Raw genomic sequence first — 26,440 nt, 5'->3', positions numbered from 1 at the left:
ATAAAATTTCATTGAAACTACATAAAATGGCATAAGAAGTACATGCACGTATATTAATATAAAATAATATATAATATAAAACGTCTCAATGTAAAAAACCAGCAGTTTAGAGTTATTAAATCTGGAAATAAGGATGAAAAGTTTATGTTACTATATGTCTTGGAACTAATTTCCTTGTAAAAACATTTCGTGTTGATTGAAGAATCAAATAATGATGAATTCAAGGGTAATGTATACAAAGCCAAATATTTGAAACAAATATTCCTGTTGCTTCGGGATGCTATGCTGTACAAAAGTTTATTCGGTTTCAATTGCAGATATTCTGGCTATTCAGTAAACTACTGCAGCTGCATAATTTGACAGCAGAATGATTTACAAGTAACGAAAAAGAGAAAACGTCGATGGTTAGCCCTTACGTCACACTTGCACGAACCCCAGAACACCAAAACAAATCTATGTAATTAAAAGATCAACGTAAGTGCGTGCGTGGGAAGCTTTTTAAACTTTATCAAACTCTGCAAAAACTTAATTAGAAATTGGGAAGTACAGATGATATTACCATTTGAGTAAGTGTGGGGTGGATATAGATCTAGAAATACAAACAGAAAAGTAAATCTTTTGTTCCTCAGAGCCCCTTCTCAGACAGCAGTGTTTATGTGTCAAGGTTCTGTCTGTGAATTTATTTACACTTAAGAATACCGGTACCGGCATCATCTTGAGTTTTAATACTTACCCTCGGTAGCCAGATTGTGAAAGCGTCCCTAGATCTGGTGTATCTTAGCAAATATGTCGATCGGTTTATCATTTCTGATTATTCCATTAGACTCAAAGGTGTTTTCAAGTGTCTATTATGAAATAGGTTTAACCTCGCTGCTATTTAGACGCCACATACGACCATCAGATTCACTCATAATTCTATGTACATAACCTTTTACATGAGCGATCTAGGCAAATCATTTAATTGGATTAATTACCTTAAATACACAGCACTCCCTGGATATTCCAATATAAACTACGACAACCAAAAAAATGTTTCTTACCCCAAGCACTATTTGTTCCTCTTAGTATGTTACTTTGCAATTGAAATTTCTTTAAGCAGAAGTTGTTCTTCTTAGTATATTACTTTGCAATTGAAACTACTTTAAGCAGAAGTTGTTCCTCTTAATATATTACTTTGCAATTGAAATTGCTATAAAGCAGTTGTTCCTCTTGGTATACTACTTTGCAGTTGAAGTTGTTCCTCTTATTGCTTTTCTTTAGAAGTTGTATACCACTCTCTTAGTAGGCAGAAGTTGTTGTTTTACTTTGCAATTGAAATTGCTTTAAGCAGAAGTTGTTCCTCTTAGTATATTACTTTGCAATTGAAATTGCTAAAAAGCAGTTGTTCCTCTTAGTATACTACTTTGCAATTGAAATTGCTTTAAGCAGAAGTTGTTCCTCTTAGTATATTACTTTGCAATTGAAATTTCTTTAAGCAGAAGTTCCTCTTAGTATACTACTTTGCAATTGATATTGCTTTAGGCAGAAGTTGTTCTTTTTAGTATATTACTTTGCAATTGAAATTGCTTTAAGCAGAAGTTGTTCCTCTTAGTATATTACTTTGCAATTGAAATTGTTTTCGAGGTACACAAAGGCATAATTGAAACAGTAAAGATTTTTCCTGGAAATATGCCGATTTTATTGGTTTTCAGGAGAAAGATTGTAGACATTTACTTTCAGGAATATGATGCATGTACCTTGTACACGATCATTTGTAACCATGCTGTATCTGTGTAAAACTGTATTAAATTTCTACACATACAACATATTAAATACCTTATTTCACAACTGAAGTCTCCCTCGTTGAGAAAATTACATTTAAATGAATGTTTGTTTTATAAAAAAATGTCGTAAGATCTCTAACATATCACTAGCATACCGATTTTAAAATATTTATAGAACCTTCATGAGGTGGTGAACCATAAGAGAAAAATGTTTGAAAAACCAAAAACATATAATTAACTGAAAACGTTTCACATCACGGGTAAAACAGTCTTGAAAAACATGATTCCTAAATTTCACACAAAACTTGTTTTTACACTTAAATTTGTTATCGACTGCAAAACAACTTTGGATGTGTGTACAATCTGACAATTGGTAGTATATTATCAGTTGTCAAAATTCAAATTTCGTGTTCGTAAAGGATTACATACATTTCACGTATGTAATATGTAATCATATATGGCTTTATGCATTTTTTTCTGAGTAATCCAGTAACAATGAATGTATCTGGAAATTAGGTGTACTGGTAAACTTTTGATTCCCATGTTTTTAATTGGTAAGTGATGTTCCATTACTTCTAAACTATAAAAATGTGCATATCATAACTGGTAAATGTGAGGGGGGGGCTTTTGATGGTAGTTATTAGAATAACGTCAATATGTTATCAATATAGTATTCTAGTTATTAGAATAACGTCAACATGTTACCAATATAGTATTATAAGTGTTAAGATATGACTAGTATTGGTTGCTTAACAATTTATGCGTAAAACTATACAAAAGCTATCCACCATCATCTACAACTCAGTGACTTCTTACTGTTAGGTAAGCTAAGTTCCTAGTTGCCTTTTTCGCTTACGTTTTAGATAATTTCGCTTCACAAATTTACTTTATACTAAAATAAATCATGTAAATGATTTGTGTAAATTAAAAGGTCCATTTTTTGTTTTTACAAAACATCCCCACTCTGTAGTGCGTGCTACGTCCTTGGGGCCATCTGTGCATAACTACTGAGCCACGTCAGACCTATATACGTGTTACTAGTAATTGCTAGTATTTGGGTGTCTTTCTTAGTAAATAGTTGCTCCATGTTCGTATATGATTATAATGTTTTTATGGTAAATTTTGGCTGTACAAATACATGTGCTATGTAGAGAAATAATTTGCTGGTAAGTGTTGGTGTGTGCCTACTTACAATTTTTCTTAAACTGAATATGAATTTTTTGAGATTTGGATAAAAAATATATTTTCTAATGAATTTGAATTCCAGCAACGAGTTGAGCACTACAGTAAATTATTGTAGAAAGCAGACAGCAACAGTAAAAACAGGAACGCGTATTTTTGTCTTTTGAGGTCTAATTCACAAACGTAGCTCCTAATACCTCAGAAAATTTTATTTTATAATAAGAGGGCGTCCTAGAATACACATACAGATATATTAAAATGTGAAAAATCTAGAATTATCCCATAGAGTTTTATGGACCATTTGTATAGGACCACCTCCAAGTAATTGTCTTTTCTTTTCTTTTGTCTCGTAAAGTTCTTTCCAGCTGACGCAGGCTTTTCTGGAAAATTGTCACAAAAACAACACTAAGTGTTAGATCCGTTAGTCTAAGTTAGATTTCATCAACTTGAAACACATCTATTGCCGCCTGAGTTCGCCGAGTGGGTCTAGACAGGAAACGACAAGAAGAAACTCTGCTAACAGAAGATCAATGGAAACTGGCTGTGTTTGTTTGCCGTGTCCGGTCGTGTTGCTTGTGATCAGTCACCACCGAGGCTGTTATGGCCTTTCAACTTACTCAGTATTGACGACTCTGGGTAGCCGCAGTCTTCCCAAGTACGGTTATGAAGTTTCTTTGTTCCAGTATGATAAGTAACTATGTGCAGCACAATAGAGTGCTTAATGGAATTTGGCACGTAATAAACATAAAAACATTGCAGTAAGTTGAACTTACGTCGCTGTCATAACCGTTTCCTGCGAACACTGGTTTTTAAGAGTAGTTCCATTTCAAACAAAGATGGTGCGAGAGTGAAATATTCTATGTTGACCAAAATGTATTTCAACCCTTCAACTGCAGGTTGACATCTCATGATAGAAGCATTTTGCGCGCAACATTTTGAATGGCGCGCCGCAAAGATTTGCGAATCTTTGCACGAGGTGGTAGGAAGATTTACGCAAGCCGCAAACGAAGGGTTAAACCAAAGTTTACAAATATTGTATTTGCAGCATTTAGATACTCAACAGTTCTGTTGAGAAATAAACATGAGGTCGTTTTAAAAATGAATATACCTTAGTGACACGCACTTTTAAAGTACCAGACTAATATAACGCTTGAAAACATTTAATACTAAAATAGGTTCAGCATGGCCAGGTGGTTGGGGCGCTCGACTCGAAATTTGAGGGTCGCGGGTTTGAATCGCTGTCACACCAAACATGTGTGACATTCGTTGTTGAAAGAGTGATATAAGAATAGGCGGTAGGTGGCGATGACTAATTGCCTACCATCTCAGAGCTTTGCTCGCGGTTGAAACAAACAGTACTAAAATAATAATATTACAGTACTGAAAAAAAACACCAAAATATTATTATGTTTATATATATTTGGTTTATAAGCATAAGTCTAGCAAATCCAGACCTACAAAGTTGTCATTAGGTGGTGTTGTCAATGTTAAAGATGTTTAGCCAAAATATTAACAAATAATTTATTTTCCCTAAGAGTGACTGCTTTATTTTCTCTGTAATTTTAGATTTTATCACACTGTGGATCCAAAGTTCAGTGGTTCGCACCCTGTTAGCGCAAAAAATATTGCATTTCGCAATTTTGGGTCGTGGGCGCGTTATAAGAGTGACGGTAAAATTCAAGTATTCGATTCCATAACACCACTAGTTGACGGCTGGTAATGCTGACTAGTTGTATCTCCTCCACTTTATATCATTTCACAACTAGAAGGTACTTACTAGCACAGATTGTCCTCGATTAGCTGTGCGTGAAATACAAGAAGAACAAACTCTTAAGAAGACTTATGGCCAATTTAAATCAAATGAATCATCCACACAATTTAAATATTTCTACTTTTATTTTATTACACTGCGTTATAATTTCGCATTCTGACGTCGCATCTTTGAAGACAGTTTTAATCAGTGATGTCGAGAAATCCCACTTGTAGAGAAATATATATGCAAAAACGGCTCGTTTGGGTTGAGAAAATATTTTACGTAGAAGAGCGAACAACGTTTCGACCTTCTTCGATGACGATGACCGATAAAATATTTTCTCAACCCAAACGAGCCGTTTTTGCATATATATGAAGATAGTTTTGTTTTGCTGAATAATCAAAACTATATTTTCGCTACTTCTTATACAACCTACAATTACTGTATGGTTTTTAATGGTTTCTAAAAATAAATTAGTTGAATATATAATTTTGCCTGAATTACCTTTCCATTTAAATTCATTTTATATAATTCTTAATATAATATTCTAAAAACTAAAATATGAATTAGAGGAACACTGCAGAAACATATACTAGTGTTAACTATTCTACCAGTAGATAGGTAGCCAAATGTACGAGTCATTAAATATGTGCTTCATTATCTACTTCTGGTACAGTAATTTTCATTAAAAATAACATCCTCAATCAATTTAAACTCAGAAAAAAAAACGCTTTACATAACGTACCTCTCATCTATCACCATTTTCTTCATCATAATTTTACTTGCATAAACCAGGAACAAAGTCGGTTTTTAAAGTTACACGCAAAATACAGCGTCTTAGATTTATAAAACACAATTAACACACTGGCAGAAGAACAGAAGACAGACGTTTAGAAAACTTACAAAAAGAAAACTGGTAATTTTGGTGCAATATTATGGGCATACTGGTATACGTTGTGTGCCATGCTATGACGTAGCGTTGCAGCAACCATGGTAACATACAAGGTGCTATCTAACACGAAATTTATCAGATTGATTCCTAGAAGTTGTGATTAGTGGTTTATCACATCTTCCGTACATTCAGTACAGTCGCTGTTATGAGTGGACCACAGTTCGATAAACTGCTTTTGTGTTCGTTATTCAACCGAAAGTGAGTTCTCAGTAATAACACATCTTCATAATATTATCTTGGAACGAAATTCCCCTTTTTTTTTTTTTCTAAATACCACGTTGCGGTCCTGTACAAATACGCTATTCATCATATATGGCTCTATTTATGTTCATGTTGCCTCACATTTATCTTGTATAACCGAAAGATTTAACTAAGTATTTGAAAACAATGAAGGTATAAATATATAAAAATAACTTGTTTATACCTATAATACACGATAGTCCATTGACCGGATGAATCTCAAATATGTAAAGATAATTATAGTTTAGAGCTGGAACTTACAACAATAATCTTTCTCATTTTAATTTATACTGTTTAACACTTTTCAGTGTTCTATGCTAAACTGATAAATACCTAAGTAAGTTTTATAAAGCGTGTTCTTTTTTTAAAAGATAATACTTCTCCTGTGATTTGTGCTCACATTTAAATCTCAAATTTGTACTTGTTTGTGATTAAGCACAAAACAACACCGTGAGCTGTCTGTGATATGCTCACCATTTGTATCGAAACTCAGTTCTTAGCATTATTAACATTTAGATATACCGCTGAGCTACTGCGAAGGGGCTTGTTATTTGTTATTAGTAAACTCTGAATAGACTAAAAACTATCATTGAATAAAAAAATATAAGAGTAACTCTGATATGATTATCTAAGACAAACTAGTTGAATAACTGGGTCCTTGCAAACACCGAAGGAACAATCAAGTAGTAAATATGGAGAACATATTACCTGCACTTTAATTTCAAAACATGTTCATATACCTCATCAAAATGCAAAAACATTTTACATTCAAAATTATTAAAGCACATCAAAGTCTGAGGCATAATTAAAAATATAACTCTTTTAATCCGGGTTCAATGTGTATTAGCACAGCGGTATGTCTGCGGACTTACAATGCTAGAAACTAAGTTTCGATATTCGTGGTGGATGGAGCATAGATAGCCTATTGTGTAGGCTTGTGCTTAACTTCAAACAAACAAACAATGTGTTTTATTCAATATCATAATTTAGAAGATCTTAGAATTTATGTCATTAAAGGAAACGTTTTACACTCTTAGAAACTTAGGCCTAAGAATGAGTCTCACCTATGATAGGTAACAATAAGCAAGAAAATGGCTGCTATTACGTGTACAGTCCCCCAATGGCACAGCGGGATATCTGCGGACTCACACTGTTAAAAGCCCGTGGTGGGCAAAACACAGATAGCCCATTGTGTAGCTTTGTGCTTAATTCTAAACAAACAAATTAAGTGTACAAAATGAATCTTTCTTGGTGGATAAATTAAATGCTTGTTCATCAAAACTTCTTACATCTGAAATAGTTAAGTAATGTTAAGAAATATAAAAAAGAACAAAAACAATTCAGTCAAATTTATCTTAAGCAGTTACTTTAGGAATTTGGTCGCAGGGGTTAATCCGTTAGCAGGTAGTTTTTCGTTAGAAGTGTGGTAACAGGAGCTATCGTGAAGTTTAAATATGATGAATACTCAATTGTTATTCGTCAAATTATTTGTACTAAGGAATTTTCAACGTGCTAATACTAAAAAGTACAATTCGTGATTTAGGCTTGTTCTGAATTTCGCGCAAAGCTACACGAAAGCCATCTGCGCTAGTTTCCTCTAATTTAGCAGTGAAAAACTAGAGGGAAAGCAGATAGTAATCACCACCTTCGGCCAACTCTTAGGTTACTCTTTTACCAACAAATAGTGGAATTGACCGTAATATTATAATGCCCTCACGGCTGAAGGGACAAGCATGTTTGGTGTGATCAGGATTCGAATCCGCAACCCTCAGATTGCGAATAAAGTGCTCGAACCACTGGCCATGCCGGGTCTATGATTTAGTAAAGAGACATATAAAGTACTTTTAATGAATGAAGCCACTTTTACACACTTTTCTAATTCGAAAACAGTGGCACTCGAGATTTTGGACCAAATACTTTTAAAGTGAAGTTTCATCTACAGCGTTCACTCATTGCTTTTAAGGCAATGCTAATTCAATGAATGGGTAACTATGTTACAATCTTCATCAAAATCGTAATATTGATACTGCTATTAGCCAAATTTATCCCCTCTTAGACCGCTCTGGTATGCGAAGGAAACTATTTCTGCATATCCATCTTGCTTACTTATAAAGTCCATAGCATCACAGCGTGTTTGCATCTGGTATTACAAAATACAATGAATACAAAAATAAACAAATAAATGAAATCGTATATTATTTAATTTTATAATCTCAAATGTAATACAAGTTGGCAAAATAACAAGGGCCAGCTTTCTAATCACCAGTTTTAATGCATTTGTTTGCACATAATATTTTGAGGTCAGAAGAATAATGGTTAATAAGGTACCGTAAAATGATCTTCTGGTAGCAATGTCTTAATGCGTTTGTATTTTTTTTCTTAATGAGGAAGTAAGCCGATGACTCTAGGAAAATGCTCCATTATATTCCTTAAGGGGGTGGGACTATGTGGTAAAAGTATACTGTTTCTGATTATCCATCCTTTAATCTTTTCACGATGGGGAGTAGTGAGACAGATTTCATTTATAACCTGAAGTTTCGCATCATAAAGAAGTTATTGTTGTCAGCTTTTCTCCGCTAACAAGACCTTTTCAACGACTAAATTTTAATAATGTATATATTGTTCTAGTATAAATAGAATAAGGCGTTACTTTTGCATTTCTTTGCAAACACAACTAACTAAAAGAAAAAAAAACTCTCAAACGTTAAAATATTGCAGTAAGTAGGTCAACAATGACTAATTAACTAAACAAGAGCCAGTATCGTGCGAAGCTCCAGTAACTGATCAGTAATCAATTGACCACAACTGAGTACCATAGTTGAGAGATAAACCTGTACTATTTCTACTGAATGTTCACAGTCGTCCGTTCACGTACAATTAATTTGATTTGCCTCATCAGAGCACTACACGTTTCAACTATCACAACTGAAACGTCCGTGTTATCTTTATTCCACTACAACCTTTTCAGGAAAAGAAACTTGATTTGTTTTCGTTTTTGTTCTACTTTATTTCTCTAACAATAGCCTAAACAAAACAAACAAAAGTACGTATGGAATTAAAAATAAAAACTTCGTAAAGTGCAATAAAATGATTAAATATTGGAATCACCCATAGAAACAATTCCACTTTTATGAACACTTTTCTGTGCGAATTCTAACTCTTAAAAGAAACCTTGCGGTAACTGTATCCTCAGAGCATCAAGTTCCCTAAGCAGTCATGAATTATTTTTATATGCAAGCCCACTAATATTTCATTTATCTCTTACGTTTGATGTTTTGTTTATAAAGATATCCCTTCTCATGTATATTTTAGACCGTTTTGTAAAATCAGAATACTTAATAGTATCCTGGGAAAGGAATCCTACAAAAAATTTAAATATAACAATTAAATTATGTTTACAAAAAATGACTTATCACACTCCAGAACCTCCCCTCAGTGGCACAGCGGCATGTCTGCGGACTCACAACGCTAGAATCCAGGTTTCGATATCTATGGCAGTCAAAGCATTGTGTAGCTTTACGCTTAATTACAGACAAACAAACACACTCAAGAGCAAGAAAAAAAAATTTTTCTTCCAACTCGATGTTTCGGCCTACGCGTTTCTCATGGGTTACAGCGTTACATACAGACTGATCGCTGTAAAGGACACATAGAATAATAAAAAAACGACTTACTTAACAATGTTAATTTCACGCGTTATCGCACAGATGTTAAATAAAAGTAGAATGAATGAGCAACAGAACAGAAACACACAAATGAATGAAGGACTAGGAACAACAATTACAAAGGTAAAAATTATTTATGTTTATAAGATTGGATCAGAAGGGATTCTTGGAATTTAGAATCAAGGAAACTATTACATTTTGCTGAGAGTTTAACTTTAAATTGTGTTTTATCTACTGCCCCCCCCGTCACACCTCACATGTTCGCCCTTTCAGCCATGGAGACGTTATATTGTAACTGTCAATCCCACTTTTCGTTGGTAAAAGAGTAACCCAAACGTTGGCGGTGGGTGATGATGACTAGCTGCCATCTCTCGAGACTTCCACTGCTAAATTAGGAACGGCTAGCGCAAATAGCTCTCGTGTAGCTTTGCGCAAAATTCAAAATATAAACAAACATTTATCTACTGTACCATGTTTCATTAGAAAGTATTCGTTCATGTGCTAGACGGCTAGTTTCACTAATGCATTTATTACCACACACACTAAAACATATGTGTCTTGTGCCAGACAATCACAGTCACAATGGTTCTGAAGACAATCACAATGGTTCTTTGGTACCATATCAGGGAAAATTACGAAAAATTACGATAACGTTATTAACGCTGCAGCCATGTAACGTAACACTTCGTGATGCTTTACTGACACACAATGTTGAGATATGCATTGTTTTAGATGTGTATGGCTAGAAAAGTACGCACGTGCTACGCCACAAACATGTTGAACACGATCTGAGAATCCCTAAATTAAGACAAACTATGAATGTTCAAGAAAAAAACTGTCCATGAATCACTTCCGCCACTACTAATATTTATCTAGATCAGATATTTATGCTGTATTTATCTAGAACTTATACTGTATTCACTTAGAACATGCACTTATAATTTCAGCTGTAAATACACAATTAAATATATAAAAAGAACTAATTTGTTGTAAACGCAGATTTTGTTGTATAATCTACAGTAAAATTCATCCATTTATACAATTTATTCATATTTCACCAACAAAACTTGTAAAATTAAATTTACTCCGTGTTAATACCTCACCTTTACACTAATTTATTTTCTATTTCGAACGATATCGAAAAACGTTCGTTGTCTATAAATGGGTAAATATTTGCACTGTTTGTAACTGTATGTAATTTATAGTTATAGGAAAAGCTACATTGTTTAAATATATTTTATTTCTAACATATAATAGATTGTTTGTTTTAGAACAAAACCACATTGGCTACTTGTTGTGACAGCTGTTCGGAATAGGATCCTAAAATTTAAATACTGTAAGTCAATAAAGTCTGGGCCCCTGCATGGCCAGGTGGTTAAGGCGCTCGACTTGTATTCCAAGGCTCGCGGGTTCGAATGCCCGTCACACCAAACATGCTCACCCTTTCAGCCGTGGGGGCGTTATAAGTTACGGTCAATCCCACTATTCGTTGGTAAAAGAGTAGTCCAAGAGTTGGCGGTGAGTAGTGATGACTAGCTGCCTTCCCTCTAGTCTTACACTGCAAAATTAGGGACGGCTAGTGCAAATAACCCTCGTGTACTGTGGGCGAAAATCAAAACAAACAAAACGATAAGTCCTGACCAACTGGGAGCGCCTGTAATACAGGACCACTATCGTTCACAGCTGATACACCACGGTACACAGTCTTATTTGAATGATGTACGCAAAACTATTTTTCACGGGGTTCGTAAGTCATACAGATAATTAAATTTAAGTTGTAAGTAATTGCCATTAGTGAAAGTGATGCAATAAAAATTTTACTTTTCTAGTCGTCTAATATGTAAACAACGTTTAACATAATTGTGCTTAGTTGTTATTATGTGAAGCTAAACACTAAACTTGTGATATCTGATTTTTTTTTCCATCATTGAAGGAACTAGAAATCAAATAAAGACCCGAAGATGAAGAAAATGTTTAGACATTCCTGGTTGAATCTGGGATATTTGTCAAGACGTAATATAAATGTAACGTAAGTGTTATTAAATAGCATAATTTATTATTTTCTTATAATAGAGATGTGTCTCTTTGCAGTGTTTCAAGACTAGAGGGAAGGCAGCTAGTCATCACTACTCACCGCCAACTCTTGGGCTACTCTTTTACCAATGAATAATGGGATTGACTGTCACATTATAACGCTCCCACGGTTGAAAGGGCGAGCATGTTTGGTACGGCGGGGATTCAAACCTGCGACTCTCAGATTACGAGTCGAATGCCTTAACCCATTTTGCCATGCCAAGCTCAAAAAAAGATAAGAAACGGCCTGACATTTTATTTTTGTCTTTTGCATGTAACTCCTCCGGTAATTTTATTGGTATTGTAAATGTCCATGTTTTAACGTAAATATTTACCATAACTTTAAAATACAATAAACATCGTTAATAGTACTCACATTTGTAAATTACCTTGAAATAATTACAAAATATGATTTCACACTTGTGAACTTATTTCTCTTGAAGATACGTGGGAGAAACTAAGCAACATTCGGTCCTCACTATTGTTGTACTGTAATATTTTAAGCTTCTTTAAGATGTAGTTCTTTGCTAGAAAACAATTTCTACAGAATATAAATATACGTTACAAATTCATTTAATTCACTTTAACACAAGTAAATGCATTTGTAAAATACGTGTAAATTAAACTCTAATAGTTGTGGGATATGAAGTATTTAATATATGTCGTGTTTTTTTTTTTAATATATGTTTCATTACTGTCATTGTAGATTGAACTCGTAATTTATATTTATCGCAAAGCTATTGAGACTAGCTGAATAACAGCTCAAAATTTGGAACGTCAACAAAGGAAAGACAGCCAGTTAGAAAAATCGTACAACTCTAACACCTACCTTAAGAAATTTACTGTTATTCCTATAACGCTTCTACAGCTTAAAGCTCGGAGAATATTTTGTGATTTCGCACGGGTTCGAATCTAGCTGGCAAACTCCGAAATCAACAATTCTAGCAAAGGCCAAATCCGTTCTTCTTGTTGGTTGAATATCACTTTGCTATTTCAGTATAATTTTAATAAATGATTGTCATTGTTTTGTAAAATAGGAAAACTAGTTAACATTAGAACAGTCCTAAAGCAACAAAATACACACAAAATATTCTGGTACTTTGTATTGTGTTACAAGTTAACTTATCATTAGAACATTTACATAGCTAAAAACTTCTGGAATTAATATGCTCTAGCTAAGTACCACAATAACATCAAAATTGTTTTAACTTTTAACACGTCAGGTTATAAACACTAAAATAAATTTCAAATGTGAATATATAAAGCTATGGATAGAAGGTACTGGAAAACAGAATATACAATGAGGTGAAATATATTTGCAAGCGCCATCTAACGTTTAGGTTGACTGGTTCAAAATTAAAATAACTTTTCGTATTCTTGTCAACAGTATATATGACTGAGGTGTAACTAGTAAGTAACATAGTTAACAAAAAATAAGTATATGCAACTGTCCTATTTTTATTTTAATATTCGAAAAATAAGCATTTTTTAAATGGTTCTTGCAATGTTCTCAAAAACAAAGAAAAAAAAAGAAACTCATTCCAAACAATGATCAAATGTACACTCAGCGAACTGAAATATTTTCTAACCACTTAATTCTTAAATATAACAACATTACGAGGCCTAACAGCAAAATGAAAATTCCTTTGTCGATTTGAAATACAGGATATTTGTTACAATAAAAAAGAAAAGTTGTTTTTTCCCTAAATTGGGATATTTAGACGATAATATTGATACTTACTGGCATTGGTATAAAACATCTATATTAATATAGTATGTGACTTTTAAACCTGGTTTATTTCTTTGTAAGAAACAAAAATGCTTTTTTTTAAATACCTAATAAATACATTAAATTCCAAGAATCCTGAAGTACTTAGTATTCAATAAAGCTGGTTACGTTAAGGTTTTTCCTAAAAACGTAAAGCAAATGAAAGGACTTCAGTTATTCGTTTCTTTTGATAGGCTTAATGCGTCAATAAGTAACCCAAGCAAAGGGCAAAACTGAAAACGCCTGTTTAGTGTATATAAAAAAGGCTGTAATAAGTAAATCAACATAATAATGTAATAATGCTGCTAAAATTGGTGTTTTTAGGTTACATTCGAAAAGAGTAAAATATTCATCAAGTACTTTTAGCTTATCTCTGAGCATGTATGCGTAACAAAAAGGAAATTTATCAAAATATTCATGCAATGGACATTTTAGACAAATCAACTACTACCAGATGGCGCCAAAGTAGAACTCCATCACAAAATTTACATTATTTTTTTTTTAGGAAATTTTTTTATACATTTGGTATTGAGCTACAAGCTTTCTATGTAAACCAAAGACGACATCGTGTTGCAGATAAATATTCTGTTGGTTCAAGTGCCTTTATTTGCAAAAATTTTATATGACGTTAAAAATGCAATAAAAATGTAAGGTTCTGCAAAATAAATGTAGAGAACAAAAATATTATTTTAATTACGCTAACTAACTCAGTACGTATAAGAACGCGTTAATTTAAGTGTATCAAAAAGTCACCATCTCGAAATAACTTTATAGTTTTTAAACAAATAAATGTTTTTGAAAAGTCCTAGATATGATGAGTCATGTGTCAAGAAAAATACCACGGCGCTTCTGTTTCAGTAACAGTATTTTAGGTTTAAAGCACACATATTCCATGACAGCTATCACTAATGTTATCATTCTTTTGTTAGAATGCACTTAATCAGACGGAGAATAAAGTCAACATTTTAAAAGAACACGGAGGCTCCTAATGGCTTCCGTCGACGTGTGCTAACTTTTTGTTAAAATATATGTCCTCCTGCACGACATCGTTGACACTAGCACCATAAATTATCCCATCCTATTTGAAAGCGTTAGAGCTCACATTGGGAAAATCGGGAACTTCGCGTGCTTTCGTCGCTGATCAAAGTTCCGTGAAGATAAAACACAAAATTCCGGGTATCACACGTACGCTTTTTATTTTCAAAATTCCTCATCTCTGTAGAGTAAAGGTACATATACTATTATTATTATTTGTATCTAGCTATCTCTACACAAAATAAGTATTACTAATTCATATCGCCGGCCAATTTTCACAATGATACATTATTTGACCAAGTATTCTCTGTCTAATTATACTTTCTCACACTTTTTGATGAAAGATTCGCGTTTTGTATTTCGCACAGTATTTGTTTTTATCACTTTCAGAGTCAAAGTTTTCGAACAAGAGTAAAAAACATTGATTCATTTTTTATTACAAAGCTTATAATGATCAGGAGTTCAATTAATATTTAAAACCTAAATTTTACAAGGTAATGACAAAGAAAGGTTACACCGCACACCTACCGAATGTGAAGGTTATTTTTTTATCGTTTATTGCTTTTCTTAACAAATGTAGCACACAATATAACAAGTCCTTCTTTAAAATATAACCTAAATCATAGGTAACAACATATTTTCCTAAGAGCACAATGACATACCGTGAAGTTCTTGATAAATTTGAAGTGATAAAGTATTTTAATATTATGGCCGTTATTAAAGTAAACTGAAAAACGAAGCGAAGTCGCAAATTATTCTGCATTGAACCTTTGCTCAGAAATATAATAGAAAATTGGAACTAAATAATATGAATTAGGCTTCCCAGTAATTACGCAGTAATAAAATGTGTATTTGCTTACGGAAGGCAGCTTTAGGCAATCTTTTCCGTGTTATTGCTGTCATTAAAACCATTACAAGTCGATCGCACAAAAACAAATATGACAATTTATTTTCGCATTTCTATTTAGGACAACCGAACGAATTATCTTTTGATAATTCGAAGAAGTAAAACTTACAAAAACTAACCATTTACAGTGACGTTTCACGTATGAACAAAAGTTTTAATACTTAGTTTTGATTAGAAAGCTTTGTACTGTCAGTTACTGTTTGTGTCTTGGTCGAATGCTTCTGAAAAAGCTGTAAAGTAAAACGTTGAGTGTCCAATTAAAGAAAAATAATTTAGAGTTATAAGGTCGTTTATTTCTAGTATTAAAATGTCTTCTATATACAAATATGCACTACAGAAGTTAAATACTAATTATTGTTAGTTGTTATAATGGCATAGACCATACATGAAATTTATTATTCAAACTTATCAACGAGACAAGTGCTGGAGTAGCTTTGAGAATACAAAATATGTTCTGTGTCAGTTTGTTTATAATATGATTTATAGCACATTTTCTTTTGTTCTTGTAATATTTTTAGTATAAAACCAACACAACAACAGTGTAGTTGATACGATCATATGTGGAAGATTTTGGTTCTGCACACAGAATACCCTCCCTAATCAACTTAACTAAAATAGACAAAATTGACTGATGCACGTATGATTAGAGTAATCGTTTTTAAGAATATTTTTACAATCATATTTATATATATATATATATTCGGTAATTTATTGCCTTTATTTTTTTCTTCGTTAGAAACAAATCATATTGCAATAAGCTGACATATGGAATCCATGACCAAGTGAGATAATTAGCAGCAGTGACTATTATAAATTCCGTGCATATGAGAGAGTAAGAAAATTCATGTTTTCTAAAAATTCTATAATTTTTTGTAATTTCATATTGAAACAAAATTATATACGGACCACCATATTCGCGCTTTATATAGTATTTATACTGACTATATTGAAATAAGTCCCGACATGGCCAGGTGGTTAAGACACTCGACTCGTAAAATGAGGGTCGCGAGTTCGAATCCCCATCACACCAAACATGCTCACCTTATCAGCCGTGGGGTCATTATAATGTGACGATAAATCCCACTCTTCGTTAGTAAAATAGTCCGACAATTGGCGGTGGGTGGTGATGACCAGTTGCCTTCCCTCTAGTCTTACACTGATAAATTATGGACGGTTAGCGCAAAATTCAAATCAAACTAAGTTGAAATGAGGCTAGATTGTGCCTAAATTACTCAAACTAGTTAAAATGTGCAATTACATCGCAAAAACGTTTAACCGCTGCAATTAGAAGTTGTCTTATTCGACTGAGATAAATATGAAATGTCTTCATAACTGTTTGCAACTTCCAGATATATATAAATGTTTGTATTTCACGGAATATGTAATGAAATACGTATGTTTTATAATACGTAAATAAAGTAAATACATGGCCATTGGAATGTCCTTCCAAAGCGTGGGAGTTTGCAGAATTATAAATTATTTAACTTGGTATTTAAGAGTAGCAACTCCATTTTCATTATCGTCTAGATAAACCTAATATCATTAGTCCCTTCCATCGAAACCCTATACCCACTTTATTATTTAAAAAGGTGGTTCTACCATTAAAAACACTGCAGTTTATCGATTGTTTTTTTTTACCACAGTTTATCTAGCTTTATCATTCTATATGCTTTCCAACTGTCATGAATATATCTTTGCTATTCTATTCTCTCAAAAGGCATTGTACTTTCTCATGCGTATGTTCTCCCTTATAACATAATAGCTTTGTTTTCTAAGCACTATCAAAGGAGATTTCAAACGCTTTTCATTGTTATTACAGCCATCCAGCCTTCACGTTCTTGTACCAAAGTTATAACACTTAAACACAATCTAGCGTTGGTACATCTCAACTGATGCTGTATTTGGCATAGCTCGAATTAATGTAACATTTAGCAATGCGGTTTGTAATATTAAACGTGTTGCCTCATCTTCTATAAATAATATCACACCACATGGCCACTGAGGAATCCAATTCAAGACATAACTCCTATTATGATGAGACTGTTTCTTTTGAATTTCCACGCAAAGCAACACGAGGGTTATCTGCGTTGGCCGTCCCTAATTTAGCAGTGTATGACTAGAGGGAAAGGAACTAGTCATCACCACCCACCGCTAACTCTTGAGCTATTCTTTTACCAAATAAAAGTGGAATTGACCGTAACATTATAACGCCTCCCATGGCTGAAAGGGCGAGCATGTTTGGTGTGACGAGAATTCGAACCCGCGACCCTCAGATTACGAACCGAGCACCGTAACCACATGACCATGTATAACCTATGATGAGAGGAATACTATCCAAAGGATGTCTCTAGTGTAGGATTCAACTTGATAAAACATGTATCACTACAAAAGAAAAGTTGTATACTAAAACAAACTGAAAATCTAGACAGACACGAACACTTTCTGTATTTGAAAGGTAAAGAAAGTATTGTCTAAATAAAACTACACACTAAATTTTTCCTGAAGTAGTTTACTTAGAAAATAAGAATGTATTATACAGTGACATACAATATTCATTTGTATATTTTATTTTAGCGCTGGCTACGTGTAAGTGTATCACTTGTTCACATCTCAAACTGTTTAGCAATATTAAGTCGATAAATTACCCTAACTCCTGAACAGCTCAAGTGTTCTGCAGTACGAAAAAGAAGGAACAGAAAAAATTGGGGACGGGCGTATAAGCAAGGTTTGACATGAAGGCATTTCCATTAAGGATATATAGTTACGGGAATTTTATGTGTTTTTTGTTCCTGTGTCAGACTATTTTAAGTTATACTAAAAAGGACCTACGCATGCGTATACCTAGAATCAAGTTGTATTTAGAGTATATTAGACACCTATAACGAGGTCGCACTTTGTCCGTCACTCCCTCAGTATATCACACACTAGACTTCACTTGATATCACTGACGAACGGATCATACAGCGTATTCTGGTATATATCAAATAATGATAACAAAGAAACAAAACTAGATTATTTAGCAAATGGAAGGTAAAAAGTTAATAAACATGTTAATGAAGATCACAGTCGAGAAAACGGGAAAGTTTTACAATGGCAAAACAAAACAAAAACTTTAAGTTTGAAACCAATGAACATAAAATCCACTCTAGGAGTTTTATTGCAATGAATTAAAAATTCTATGATAGTGGATTACGTTTGAATTTTCACTTCTCGCTTAAGGTGGTTTTATCCTAATATTCCGATTTGTACATCCTAAACTCTTAAATAAGCACAAAACAACAGTCTACTGTATATCGGTAGTTACACAGCTTCCAATATCTTAACCGAACAACTTGGAACGCATTGTAACAGGATTGTGACAGACAATCTAATTCCCTGACTAGATACAAAGGAGTAGTCTACTTAAATGTTCTGTTAACATTCTCAACTCTTGAAAAAAATATGCACAAAAAAGTTAGTTGTATAAATGGTAAATCTCCAAAATCAGTCCACTGAATTGTGATAATTTAAAACGTTTTAATCTCCTGAATAAACCCTCCAAATTAGTCTATACTTTATTGTGGTAATTATTATGTTCTTAACCCTTGGGTAAACGCTTAAAACTATACTACTGGTTACAAGATTGGATAAAAAAATCTAATTACATGTTTCTTTGTTGCATGGTTTCGTGCACAGCTACACTTGGGTTATCTGGGTATAGCCACTCTTAATTTCCAATCAATAGAATAGAGGGAATGTAAACAACCCTCCAATAACTCTTGAACTATTCTCGTTTTATCAATTAGTGGGTGTTGACTGTTACTCTTACAGTAAACCCACAGTACCAAAGTGTAACAGTCGTTTTTGAGGCAATGGGTAGCAAGTCATGAATCCACTGATCTAAGTCCTAGCTCGCTAACACCTTTGCCAAAGCAAGCCCCATAGTGATACAACAGAAATTTTCTATATCTTGTTAAAACAATTTTTTTAGTTCAATGCTTATAATCTGGTACATTGTTTAGACTACAACCAAAAGTTTATTTACTAAATCAAAATATAATACTTTATACAGCTTTACGAGTTGTGCATAAATTCGCATTGATAAAAAGAGCCAAATACGCCCAAGATGATTTTGCGTCACCATGAACGTATTAATATTATTTTAATAAAATGAACTGCTTTTATTCAATATTTTTGTCCTTGTATTCCAATTTGAAATGATCGCAACAATGGATATATCTAAACACATCGACTCATTATTCAAACGAATACCCGTATTATATTCTCCATCTATCAATAATAGTTTGCAACGTTAATGTCACACTTAGAAATAAAACTTGATTTGTATTAAGAAACATATTACCAGATAAATATTCAAAGTCGTATAAATATCCACTAGGCGGCATTCTTTACCATCAACCTAACGTAGAATTCCAACCTCCGAGCGAGCCTTAGTATACGGGCTTTCGGGCGAACTGATACGTTTCGTTGTTAAGCGCAAAGCTACACAAAAAGTTTTCTGTGCTCTACCAACCTCAGATATCGCTTATTGTAAGCGTGTAGACTTACACCGATGAACAACCAGTAAGCAAGCAAGCTGACATGTTTCACATTACAAACAACCGCATTCTACATATATTTTCAATAACATTAAGGTTTCAGTATATTTTGCAATTTCTGTAAAAAAAAAAAAAGACAAAAAGTTGCATTCCAGACTATAACTATGATTCAGAAAATATTCTAAAACCAGTTAATAAAAAAATAAAACATACATGCAAAAGTTCGTGTTTTTGTTTCGTTGAATTTTCCAACTACACTATTCTGAACAATATCTCCCAGTATTTTATCCTATACCATATATTCACTATTAAAAATAACAACAACAGTAAATAACCCTTGTTCCAACTTGGTTAATAAAATATTAACTCAACGTTGAAATTAGTATTCGCAAACATCACATTTTTTAGAATCATGTTCACATTTGGACCACATGTTAGCAGTATTGTACATTTCAAATCCGTAAAAAATAAATTTAATGATATACGACTTGCAAATAGTATAACATATCAAAGTATAAACTGTAAGTTTTACTAAAAGAACTCAATTGCTGAACCCAGCCTTTACTTGTATTTCATCCTCGCCAAAGCATTTGTAAATGTCACTTGAAAACCATAAACTTTCAATAAGTATTATTATGCAACTGAAATCCCCTAACACACACAAGCTTGAAATATCTTGTGATATAGTGAGATATATTTCACCTTGTGAACATTTAGCTCTACTCTGCTACCGAGATTAACCATAAACTTCGAAAACATCAACTACACAAACATTTGTTGAAGTTAATAGAGACAACTTTTGCACGAATACGTAAAACGTAAACTACACAACACCTGAACAAATAAATACTTTAAAAAAAACTGTCTTTTCCAAAAGCACAAACGTACAAGTTATTGACGCAAAAGACTTTCCTTTCTCGAAAGAATGGTAAGCTAATAAAATCGAGTTCGCTGTACTACAACAACACCTAAAAAGCATAGAGTGAAAATCTGGATATAATGTTCCTATTTATAATTTTTACGCCATGACCTGCTTTACAAAATACACAAAACTGGCATTAAATTTTGTTATTCCATAACAAAATCCAAAATGATAATATAACGGTCATTTGAGTCGAAGTAGTTACTTTATTACAGTAAATGTATGTTAAGACTTGGCGCAATTGTTCCATATATAATCACGCATATTAGACTAAAATTAGAAATTATAGTGTTATTGTGTCTATTCCTTATGTGAGACTAGAGATTTGGAGGTTAAGACTGATAGATGGTGTATCCCCACCGCAATGTGGGTCCGACTTCCTCAGTCCCCTCCAAAACCTAGGATACATTTTATAATCCCACGTTGTAGCTTGTACCCTAAGGCCTTTTTTTTAAAAAAATGTAGCGTATTTTGTTTAATTTTAATGTGTTTTGTTTTGGCTTAAAATTATGGTTTTATATATATATGCTGCAATTTCAATCATCAACAAAACATGAATTATTAAATTAACTGTAGTAATTATTTTAATTATAATTATTCCGATAGAGGTGGATAATTATGAAACACTAAACAATTGTTTCTGGGAACTTTTTCCAAGAACTACAAAAACACTGTCTGTGCAGATCTATCCCTAACTGGTAGACTAGAAAGAACCCATCTTGTCAACAATACCTCAGCCAACTTTTGTCCGACCCCCAGCCCCTAAATGAACAGAGTTTTCCTGTGTTAACAAGACGAGAATCATGAAATCTCGGACTGAGTACAGACACTTCAAAAACTTGCCATTTGCCACGCCCTGCCCCACGAATAAGATTGTGAGTAGAATGTTGTTCTATCGCAAAACGCTAAATTTGACGATAAATTATAGAATACATTGGGTTTCAAAACTGCAATAAACGTTAAGATTAAATGTTAATATTTTCTTATCACATACGTCTTGCTCAATCGTCATCCATTGCTTTTTTAGTTCCTTTTTTATTCGAAATATGTAATAGATTTGAATGCCAATTTCGAGACACAATGAATACCAAACGTTTTACAAAGTTTTATTTTATAATAATTCGAATGTTTAGAACAATAAACCAAACACTTAATCACATTCACACACAAAGAGACTCAAACACAAAAACTGTAATCTTTCAAAATGCCGGGTGGAACAATAAACAAATATACTACCGTAATTGTCTCCAGTGGCCCAGCGATAAGGCTGAGGGCTCATAACGCTAAAAGTGTGGTTTCAATACACGTTATGGATAGAGAACACGAAGCCCATTGTTTAGCTTTGACTTAACAATGAACAAACAAAAATATTCTCATAAAGATCATTGTTTGTAGTGTTACGTGTATTTGTTGTTAAGTCACATCGAATATCTGCTATTTTCACCATAGGAATTCGAAACTCTGATTGTAGCATTGCTTGTTTTCTGAATTTCGCGCAAAGCTACAGGAGAGCTATCTACGCTGGTTGTTCCTAATTTAGCAGTGTAAGACTAGAGGGAAGGCGGCTAGTCATCATCCCCCCCCGCCAACTCTTGGGCTACTCTTTTACCAACGAATAGTGGGATTGACCGTCACATTATAACGCACCCATGGCTGAAAGGGCGAGCATGTTTGGTGTGACGTGGATTTGAACCCGTGACCCTCGGATTATGAGCCGAGTGCCTTAACCACCTGGCCATACTGGGCTGTAGCATTGCAAATGGTCGTCCTCTGGTACGGCGATAAGCCTACGGATTTACAACGCTAAAATAAGGGGTTCGATTCCCCTCGGTAGACTCAGCAGATAGCCAAATGTGGCTTTGCTCTAAGAAAAACACACACGCATTGCAAATCCGAATACGTACCGTTGTCCCATCGGGGATTTTATGGTACTATGTGTATATTTTTTTTTAATAGCAAAACCATGTCGGGCTATCTATTGTGTCCACCGAGGAGAATCGAACCCCCGACTTTTAGTGTTGTAAATCCAAAGACTTACCGCTGTTTCAACGGAGAATATCGTGGTGTTGTAATATTAAAAGTATATCGATATAATAAATGCTAAACCTTTAGGTTTTCTTTAAAAAAACACACGAAGATCAATAATAATGATCCCATGTATTTCAACATCCCTCTATTCTACATTGAACGTTATCCACTCTTAAAGATTTCTCTTGAGATGCTTGAACCACCTGACTCTAATGCCTGGAGTTAGATTCAAAAAGAAACAACTGAAATGTTTTCAGACGCTTTTAGAAAACTATCTATCTGTATTAGTTTATGCTTCACATCTACGAACTAAAAGGAAAGCGTGCACTAGAACACTATACATTTCTGACAAATTCTTAATATTAACAACAGTATAAGTGTTGATTTTAAACTTAATTCTTCATTTCACGGATAGTCCAGTGTACTAGACTTCTTGAAACTGTTTACATAATAGCGAGAGAAAGTCAACATTTTACTACTTCCAATAGAAAATCGCGATTCGTAAAAACAAAACAATATTTTAAATAGCTACATTTACATTTGGCGCTCGACTCGCAATCTGAGGACCGCGGGTTCGGATCCCCGTCATATATATATATGTTTGTTCATTATGGACGCTAGTGGTCAAACTTAGCTGCAGTGGAGATCAATGTTAACACTAGATGTTAGATATATATTCACCAAACTAAATCAACTTAGAAGTCTCGATCCAATTCCTGAACTTAGCCGTACTGACCATTCCATCGTGAGTCTTATCCAACTACATGATCCTTAATGGTCACCCTGGGAGTGTTTTGTTGTCTTTTTTATTCCTATCCACATGCGTCTCATCTACACTGACGCCACTGCCCACTGCAGTGTATTGCAGACGACTAAATTAACCTTTCATGGCTTGGGACCTTTAGTAATTTCACAACTAGAGTATGTAAGACCTTTTTCTATACATATGTAGTTCTGGTAGGGTAGCTATCAAGCTTTAGATCTTCCGTAACAAAAAGAAGCCACAAGCAACACGACTAGCGAACAATAATTTTGTTGAGATATGTTTCTGATGGTTTCGGATTACATACTGGTTAGGAAGCTTTAGAATTTGTAATAATAAATATCTACAAATAATCTCTAAAGCTTTCACAATGAACTACAAAAACAGTCGTTAAGCAAGTAACTTTGAAAGGTAACGTAAATAATTTACACAGAATTTATATTTTTAAAACCTCTGCAGAAAATATTAATAAAAAACGTTGGCTAGCACGTTTGCCGAAAGAAACAATTATTATTTTGAACAGAAATCAAGCAAACTAATAATACGTTCTACAATAATGACAACTCACGTCAGATGAGTTGAATATATATATATATAGTGAAAACATTCAACAGCAATGAATGTAAGTATGCATATGAAAATAATTTTCATACCTTCAGATGCAACGTATGCAAAAGTTAACGTTAAAATAATATAAGCAATTACACACACTAAAAATTTTGTAATGTAACGCCACAAGATACGAGTATGACCTGGTTTAAAAAATCGTTCTAGAACGTGAAGAAGACACTAAGCTCACAGCACAAATACCATGGGATTGCATGAAACCGTAAAACATTTATAGAAACAAAAATAAAAGTTAGTGATTTAAGAAAAAAGTCAAACTTACATGAGCTAGTGTTTTCAGCAACAATATTTTAGAATCTCCCCTGACCACAAACAATCTCGTTTAAATGATGTCAAAAAGAGCAACATTTATGCAAAACAGAACATGTTATATTACTAGAAAAGACAATTTTTCTACGATTCATAACTGTAATACTGAAGACAACAAGATATTGATATCGCTCCGAAAATATGCTGTCTTGAATTTAGAAAAAAATATTCATTTGGTAAAAAAAAGAAATACCAATATAATTTCCTGTACCTCCTGCTCTACCCGCATACTTCAAATTTTTCTAAATGGTATTTTTTGTATGTTTATTTTGCTATTAACTTTTTATAATTATTATATATTAGTGTCTTACTTTCATACAGAGTGCTTTGTTTGTTTGTTTTGGAATTTCGCCCAAAGCTACTCGAGGGCTATCTGTGCTAGCCGTCCCTAATTTAGCAGTGTAAGACTAGAGGGAAGGCAGCTAGTCATCACCACCCACCGCCAACTCTTGAGGTACTCTTTTACCAACGAATAGTGGGATTGACCGTCACATTATACACCCCCACGGCTGGGAGGGCGAGCATGTTTAGCGCGACGCTGGCGCGAACCCGCGACCCTCTGATTACGAGTCGCACGCCTTACGCGCTTGGCCATGCCAGGCCGTCATACAGAGTGCCTAGAAATTTTAAAACTATAAATATATGTGACTGTATGCAAATATGACACCAAATCACAGTTCTTTTATTTTCATAACATAATATGTTAACTTCATTCGCCCCCCGCTAGTACAGCGGTATGTCTCCGGATTTATAACGCTAAAATCAGAGGTTCAATTCCCCTCGGTGGGCTGAGCAGATAGCCCGATGTGGCTTTGCTATAAGAAAAACACACAAACACACGTTAACTTCATTCAACATTGCCCAGTCAGTCTCGTTTATATTTCAACTTCATATATGTTATTAAATTGTTAGTTGTTTGTTTGTGGTATATCTATAACAATATTTTAAATATCACACTAGATTTGTTTCTAAACGAACTACTTTCGTTTCCCTTCCCCGTCATATATCACACTGGGTTTGTTTCAACTATCTTGGTCTCCCCCCCCCCCCGTCATATATCCCACTAGGTTTGTTTCTAAACTAACTATCTTGGTCTGTTTCCCCCTTCGTATATCACACTAGGTTTATTTCTAAAAGAACTACCTTTACCTCTCCCCTCCCCGTGATATACCCCACTATGTTTGTTTCTGAACGAAATCTACCTTGGTGTCCCCCCCCCCTCCCGTCACATAAAAACTTTAACTTTCTCAGTAGATACGAAGCTACTGAATTACAATCTTTTACTTTCGTGCACAAATAATTAATAAATATAAAACTTACAATTAACCATACAGTTAAAGGATCCAGAAAAATGGTGTACATACATACACAAATATATGCAATTATACTTACCCAATATTTAGTGCACTTGAATAATTCATTAGTGATTAATTTATGCATAAAGGCACACAATCAACTTATACATAAAAATGTTCAAACTAGTGTTAACCGTTATCGAGCACAAGAAAGTAAAGCAAATTTGGAAATACTGAAGTGAAAGTACGACAGCAAAAAATAACTGATTGGGAAAGTTTCGAAACAATTAACGATAATATTTAAAACAGTAGCTTAAGTATTAACACCATAAGTCTTGATACACATGACGTAAAATGATTGCTTGGTCTAAAAATGACATAAAGTGAACTTGACTTATTCTAAAAAAAAACAAAACAACTTATATATGGTTAATATCTCCCCTATGTCGAAATATGGACGTCGCCAATAGAACTAGTTGATAATTGACAGAGATGTTTCGTAACAATGGCGCGTGAACGCAGTGAGTTAGAGAAGAGATTATTAAAGCACCTCTATATCGTTTTTTGGCCTAACAGGCTTCTCTTGGTAAAAGTGGCATTTTAATCGCAATAGCAAAAAA

General features: G+C 33.8%; 3 long non-coding RNA genes across 10 annotated transcripts in view; 1 reads left to right on the top strand and 2 right to left on the bottom strand.

Moving 5' to 3' along the window:
• LOC143236702 (uncharacterized) overlaps positions 1–26,440 on the bottom strand; it is a 326,353-nt gene that overhangs the window by 257,319 nt on the left and 42,594 nt on the right. Inside the window, exon 1 of one of the 8 annotated variants that reach the window (XR_013019673.1) lies at positions 9,290–9,411. The exons of the other annotated variants lie outside the window; for them this stretch is intronic. This is a non-coding gene — a long non-coding RNA (uncharacterized LOC143236702). Of the gene's footprint in view, positions 1–9,289; positions 9,412–26,440 lie in introns of those variants that run through there. 8 annotated transcript variants of the gene reach the window in all.
• Positions 1–26,440, top strand: part of LOC143236707 (uncharacterized) — a 74,973-nt gene that overhangs the window by 28,807 nt on the left and 19,726 nt on the right. The window contains exon 2 of the long non-coding RNA XR_013019716.1: positions 11,489–11,584. This is a non-coding gene — a long non-coding RNA (uncharacterized LOC143236707). The remainder of the gene's footprint in view (positions 1–11,488; positions 11,585–26,440) is intronic.
• On the bottom strand, positions 3,276–5,870 carry LOC143238081 (uncharacterized). Its single transcript, XR_013020399.1, has 2 exons — positions 5,444–5,870; positions 3,276–4,745 (listed from the first exon to the last, which is right to left on the bottom strand). It is a non-coding gene; the product is annotated as an uncharacterized LOC143238081 (long non-coding RNA).

The sequence above is a fragment of the Tachypleus tridentatus genome, chromosome 13 (assembly GCF_004210375.1).
Source record: "Tachypleus tridentatus isolate NWPU-2018 chromosome 13, ASM421037v1, whole genome shotgun sequence".
Taxonomy (NCBI): domain Eukaryota; kingdom Metazoa; phylum Arthropoda; class Merostomata; order Xiphosura; family Limulidae; genus Tachypleus; species Tachypleus tridentatus.
Note: the sequence above shows the minus strand (reverse complement) of the source record. Positions and strands in the feature narration are given on the sequence as shown.